The sequence below is a fragment of the Chionomys nivalis genome, chromosome 11, assembly GCF_950005125.1.
Source record: "Chionomys nivalis chromosome 11, mChiNiv1.1, whole genome shotgun sequence".
NCBI classification, from domain to species: Eukaryota; Metazoa; Chordata; class Mammalia; order Rodentia; family Cricetidae; genus Chionomys; species Chionomys nivalis.
In genome coordinates this window covers 18095648-18102902 of record NC_080096.1, presented here as the reverse complement: position 1 = coordinate 18102902, position 7255 = coordinate 18095648, and positions in this window count along the sequence as shown.

Here is a 7255-nt window from a genome sequence, read left to right as displayed (position 1 = left end):
TTTTATTTTTTTTTAATTAAAATTTCCACCTTCTCCCCGTTTCCCATTTCCCTCCCCTCCTCCCAAATATTGCCCCCTCCCCCCAGTCCCCTCCCCCTATCCCCACTCCTCTTCTCCTCCCCCCACACCATTCCCCCTCCCTCTCAATACTGAAGAGCAGTCCAAATTCTCTGCCCTGCGGGAAGACGAAGGTCTTCTATCTATGTCCAGGAAGGTGAGCGTCTAAACCGGCTAAGCACCCACAAAGCCAGTTCATGTATTAGGATCAAAACCTAGTGCCATTGTCCTTGGCTTCTCATCAGCCTTCATTGTCCACCATGCTCAGAGAGTCCAGTTTCAACCCATGCTTATTCAGACCCAGACCAGCTGGCCTTGGTGGGCTCACAATAAATCAGTTCCACTGTCATAGTGGGTGGGTGCATCCCTCGTGGTCCTGGTTTCCTTGCTCATGTTCTCCCTCCTTCTGCTCCTCATTTGGACCTTAAGAGCTCAGACCGTTGCTCCAAACTGAGACTCTGTCTCTACCTCGATCCATCGCCAGATGAAGGTTCTAAGGTGATATGCAAGATATTCATCAGTATAGGATAGGGTCATTTCAGGTTCCCTCTCCTTAGTTGCCTAAGGTACCAGCTGGGGACATCTCCCTGGACACCTGCTAACCCCTCTAGAGTTAAGTTTCTTGCCAACCCTAAGATGGCTCTCAAAGAGGCTTTTTGAAGCTGCTTTGGCACAGGTGCAAGGACTTTTGCTCCCTCCCATCCTGCTAAGTCAGCTTTCTGCTTGTTTTCTTGTTATCACCAGGTGACTGGCTGGCTGGGCTAAGTGACCTTCTGCCTGGAATCTCCTGGGTGGGAGAGGGGAAGGCCACTATCTTCCTGGGAAAACATTCTGCTAGGAAATTTCTTCTCGCCCCTTTGAGATTAAGGGGTGAGGGTCCTACACTCAACACTGGCAGGTTGTGAGTCTCTGCCACTAACTGCTGCCCACTGCAGAGAAGAGCTTCCCTGGCCAAGGTCAAGGCCAGTGCTGACCCGTGGGTTCAAGCATAAATGATTAGAAGTTGGCTCCTCATAAGAAACTGAGGTCCAGAGAAACAGCAAGTCGCCTACACTAACAAAAAAATGAACACAGACAGACTCTACATCATGGTCCAGGCAGGGATTCGCTTTGCTATCCTTGTCTCCCTCTGTCTTACGCTCAGCTTATCTTTCCCATACACCTACTGTATGCCAGTCCCTAGTCCCCAGGGCTGCACCGTTGCTCCTTAGACATCAAAAGCTGCTCCTCCTAGCCGGGCGGTGGTGGCGCATGCCTTTAATCCCAGAACTCGGGAGGCAGAGGCAGGCGGATCTCTGGGAGTTCGAGGCCAGCCTGGTCTAGAAGAGCTAGTTCCAGGACAAGAACCAAAAAGCTACGGAGAAACCCTGTCTTGAAAATCCAAACAAACAAACAAACAAACAAACAAACAAACAAAAAAAGCTGCTCGTCCTGCCTCTCTATACCCTGTCCCTTCCACGAACTGCTGTGTGTGTGTGCATGTGTGTGTGTGCATGTGTGTGTGTGCATGTGTGTGTGTAATAGTTCTGTGATTAAGAGCACTTGCAGATTAACTGCATTTGCAGAGGACCTGGTTACTCCAGTCCCATCATACGGTACAGATGATGCCCAAGCATCATATAGTACACATACATGCAGCCAAAACTCCCCACTCAGGCAGGGTTTCTCTGTGTAGCCCTGGCTGTCCTAGAACTCGCTTTGCAGACCAGGCTGGCCTCAAATTCACTGAGATCCGCCTGCTTCTACCTTACAAGTGCTGGGATTGAAGGCATGAGTCACCGCCTGAGAAGGCAAAACTCTTGAAATAAAAATTTAAGAAGTAGCCAGGTAGTGGTGGTACATTCCTTTAATGCCAGCACTCGGGAGGCAGAGGCAGGCAGATCTCTGTGAGTTCGAGGCCAGCCTGGTCTACAAGAGCTAGTTCCAGGACAGACTCTAAAACTACAGAGAAACCCTGTCTCAAAAAAAACTAAAAATGCATGCCTGTAATCCAAGCATTCAGAAAGGACTAGAAGTTCAAGATCATCACCCTTTGGTACATAGTTCAAGGCCAGCCTGGGCTACATGAGACCCCATTGCTAAAACACAAACAGAGTGGGGTGCCCAGATTCTCATTTTGATTAGACTTGAAACATCTAGAGCTGGCCTGAGGTGGTTCCATTCTACAGTTAGAGCTGGAATTAGTAGCTCCTCATCCTTTGCCTCCAGGAGATGACCTGAGGATTCATTTGCTCCCAGGGTTATTTTCTGGACCGTTACATTCCGGCCTGGCCTCCGTTCAGACCTTAGCTGAAACATCCCATCTCTGTTTGTGCCCTTTGCCCAACCCTCCAGGCCATCTGGGTGACCTGAGGTGACCTGTATCTGGCACTAGGTGCTTAAATATTTACTGGTGATGATGCCAGTGACCTCGAGGCTAAAGAAGAGCCTGGGCCAGAGGATCCTGAATGTCAAAGATGAAAGACAAGAAGGACATTGAGGACAGCCATACTTGAGTTTGAGTACCAACCAGTTCTGCTGGCTGTGCCTCAGTTACCCATCTGTGGGTGGGGTGGGAGTTGACGGAGGGTTCCCGAGGAGGACAGCAATCCCACCGAGCATGTGCAAAGGGCACAGGCAGTCCTGAGCTGTGGTGGGGACAGTGCATTCTGTCCCTCTTGGTAGAGAGAGGTGAGAGCCTTCAAAAACAGCCACTCCTGCCCAGTATCTCTCTCTCTCTCCCCTATCTTCACCGAGGGTAGCCCTAGCTGTAGACTAAGCTGGCCTTGAACTCAGAGATCTGCCTGCCTCTGGAGTGCTGGGATTAAAGGCGTACTGCCTGGCTTCTCCCTATTCCCTATACTGAATTTTAAAACTCATGGTATTTATGTAGACTCCTGTGTGTGTCCCAACCCACAAATTATAGTGTGTATACTAGGAGGGTGGGGACGGTCTCTCCTGTGAGGACCTGTGTCCCTGGAACAGTAAGGGGGGGGGGGGTTCTCCATCAGTATCTATGGGAAGAAGGTGCCTGGGCTTCTGGCCGTGTCAGCTTGACCTGAAGCGACAAGTTCCCGAGGAGGAACTTGACTCTTGACTCTCTTGACTCTTGTCTTCAGCTTCCGATGCTGGCCAGCAGAACCTTCAGAAGAAAGGTGATTATGTCAGAGGCTTTATCATCTGAAAGCACCATGCCCAAGCAAGTTTCTCCTGTGGCAGCTGGATATAAATGTAGACGCTGAGGGGTAGAAAGCACATAGGAGCAGCCCTGGGGTCAGTTTGATCCAGAGACGGTGAGGCCCACTTACAATGGAAGCCCTTTCCTACAGCTTGCCTTTTCCTCTTACAAATCTGCCTTGGCAAGAAAGGTGTGGAAATGGCACCAGGATGAGACAGTGGCTCACGTTGGTGATCCCAGGGCTTGGGGGTTGGCCTCAGGTGGACCAGATGTGCACGGTCATTCTTAGCTACTTAGAGCATCCCAGGCCAGCTCGGGCTACATTTGACCCTGCTTAGTAACAGAAGAAGCTGAGGAACTGGGTGATGTTGCTCTATCAGTAGAGTGAAGGCAGTCACTGGTGCTGGGGGCGGGGGACCCACAACTGTAAATTTAGTACTCAGGAGACAGAGGCAGGAGGCTTGTGGTAAGTTCACGGTCATCCTGGTCAACAGCAGCAGTATTAAGCTACCAGTGCTCCTACAGAGGGAGACCCTGTTCCGATAAAGCTAGGAGGAGGAAGGAAGGGGGGGGTTGACATATTTCCTTCTGCCCCAGCTATTCCAGAGCAAAACAGGCAAAGCTTTAGAGAGAGGAAAACAGTGAAGCAGACCCACCTTCCATGCCTAGAAGTCTTGGACTATAGACAGGTTCAGGACCATCCTACCCCAGGCCGAAGGGTTCTAGGAGAGTCCCAGGGGCTCTAGGAACCAAGCAAGGGACTGCCTGCACCAAGCCAGACTGCTTTCATTCAATGGGTTCCTTGGTAGTCCCCAAAGAAAGCCAGTCCATACTGCATACTGGTGAGACTGCCACCAAGGTGCCTGGGTGCTGGCCAGGCCCTCTGTATTCTGGGCCCTGTTTCTTCAGCTGGAAGCCGTCTCTGGTCAAAGTGTCTGCCCAGACTTTGCTAGTCTATGAAAGATCCCGGGACTTTTATTTCCAAACAGGAAAGCAGTGAGTTCAGAGCCCAGGGCCTGATATAAACTCTGAGAGGTCTCAGAAAACCAGGCATTGAGGCTGGGAAGTATTCTGTTTGTTTAGGGCTGGGTTTGTAGTTGAGAGGCAGGATTCTTGCCTGACCATGAAAGGGCCTTTTCCAGGTAGGAGAGGGAGTCTCGCTGTCCCTGAGTGCTAGTCACTAAGTCACGGCTGCTCCTATGTATTTCTCCGCCCACTGTGCGTCCTTCTTCTTCTGCAGAAGTTAATGAGACTGTGCAACTCGATTTGACCAACTCTCTAGGACATCTGATGGATGACGTCACAGCAGAGAGAGCAGTGCTTCTCCAAATATAGCTACCTTAGAAATCCATCTAAAGGTGATGGAAGGCCTTTAAAACCAGCTTACAATCCGGTCTTCCTGACTTCCCTTGCTCCTCACACGAACGGTGACAGGGATTCCCTGGACCACACGTAGACCAGATTGCTGAAGTCAACTTCCATCCACACCCTAAGATCCTCTCACCTATCCAGAAAACAAGACCAAAGCCAGGAACCACACCCAGGTGGGTTTTGCTTGTGAGCAAACATTCTTTTGGGTCATTCAGAGTTCAAGAATTATTGTGGAAGTTCATTTCTGTCCTCATTTACTTCTTTTGATTATTTATTTATTTTTGAGTTTTTTTGAGACAGGGTTTCTCTGTGTGGCCCTGGCTGTCCTGGAACTTGCTCTGTAGACCAGACTGACCTCAAACTCACAGAGATCCACTTGCCTCTGCCTCCTGAGTGCTGGGATTAAAGACATGCACCACCACTGCTATTCCCCTGTTTCCATGCTAATACATTTCTATGGCTTTGCTATTTAGTCTTCCCTGGGCTCAGAGGGGAGACATGGAAAGAGAATACAAGGCCCACAGCTCACAGACTCTGCAGTTGGGGGTTGCTGCTTTACAACCCAGCTTGTCCTTGGGGGCCAGAGAGATGGCTCAAGGGTTAGCACTCTTGCTGCTCCTCCAGAGGACCTGACTTCAGTTCTTAGCCCCCATATTTGGGGGCTAAGGGGCTCATGATTCCCCGTAATTCCTGCTCTAGATTAGATTAGAAGAGGCTGGCCTTCTAGTGTATCTACGTGTGCATTTACACACACACACACACACACACTGAAAAATGAGAAACAAATCTTCAGCAGGACATGGTGACACACACTTTTAGTCCCAGCACTCAGGAGGCAGAGGCAGGCAGACCTTTGTGAGCTCCAGGATAGTCTGGTCTATATAGTGAGTTCTAAGCTAGATCCTGGAGAGAGAACGGGCGGGGGGGGGGGGAGAAAGAGAGAGAGAGAGAGAGAGAGGAAGTAAGAGAGAGAGAGAGGGAGAGAGAGAGAGGGATAGAGAGAGAGAAAAGGAAAGATGGGACTGGGAAGATGACTCAGTGGTTAAGAGCACTTGCTGCTCTTGCAGGAAATTCTGGTTGATTCTCTGCACCCACTCGGTGGCTCACATCTGTCTGTACGTCTGTAACTCTGTTCCCCAGGGATTCCGTGCTTTCTTCTGTCCTCGTGGGCACCAAGCCTTAACTGCTGTGCCATCTTTCCAGACCCTTCCTCCATGGAGTTTGATGCAGACCCAGCCACACAAGCTAAAGGGGAGAGGAGGTGGCACACTAACAGAACCAGACGGCCCCTCTGCAAGTTTTGAGGCCAGGTTCTCTGCTCTACACTGTGGCTCCCCAAACCATTTCTCTTTGACAACACTTCTGTGTCTAGGACTTTGCTCCACAGACATCCTGCGTAAGCAAAACACGATGTAGGTGAAAGGTCAGCCAGTGTAGATCAGAGGCAGGGAGACGTCTGGGAAATGAGGCAGGAATTAAACCCGGGGGTGGAGGGAACCACTCAGAGTGGGCATGAGTGTGTGGTGTGTACAGTACAGAGTGTGAGGGACAGAGAGAGCTCCAAACACTAAAGGGGATTTAGTCATTCATGTAAATAAAGTGATTAGGGACGAATATACATAAAGGGCCAGCACACCCAACAAGGTGGGACCCCTAGTTCTAGGGAAAAAATGATTTCCTATGCCTTCAGGACCCCAGTACCTTTAGGGATACTTCTTGTGGACTGGTTCTGGTTTCACGGCCAAAATCATTCACACTTCCTGTAACTTGACACTCAGGATTTTTTTTTAAAAATGCTCCCAATTACTTTATCAGAAAAAAACAACTATTGATTTGATTTCTGAGACAAGATCTCACTATGTAACCCTGGCTAGCCTGGAACTAAAATTTATGTGTGTGTTTTGTTTGCATCGGTTTGCAATCATTTGCATGCAGTACCCAAGGAGGCCACAAGAGGGCGTCAGATCTCCCTGAAACTGGAGTTAACAGACTGTGGACAGCTGCTCTGTGGGTGCTGAGAATTGACCCAGGTTCTCTAAAACAGGCAAGATGCTGAAGCCCCTGTCCCGTCCTATCCCACTCTCTCCAGAGTCCTGTCACATCTCTCCCCTCAGTCCCTGAGAAGCCCCACCTTGCTCTCAGCCCACAGCTGTACAAAGCTCCCAGACAGCAATGTGTCCCCAGGGTGCCAAATGTCTGCGCTAGCCAACAGTCCCCAAGGCAGGAAAGTGGAGGTGGCTGAGTCAGTGAGCATGGTGGAGTCCTCCACTGCTGAGGCTGAAGCAGAGATGGGTCTGGCCTGTGTCTGCCACACTGGAAACTCACTGTAGGCTCGCCATGTGAAGATCCCTGCCAAGGAGAATCTCTGCCAGCACGTTGTCTGGGATCACTCCTTTCCCAGCCATCCTGAGGAGCCCAGCCCAGGCTCAGGGTACCTGGGGAGATGTTCCTGCAGCTGGCTCTGTCCAGTGGCTCAGGAAGCAAACACACCCGGCCTGTCTCCATAGAGATGCACACACACCTGGCCCATCTCCCTAGAGATGTAGCACCCTCCACTTTGAGGCCTTTGCTGGGCCATTTTTCTTTGGAATTCTCAGGCAAGATGCCAAGCCATGTTGTCACAGGAGACACCTGGCTTGCTGAAGCCCCTGCCCCGTCCTATCCCACTCT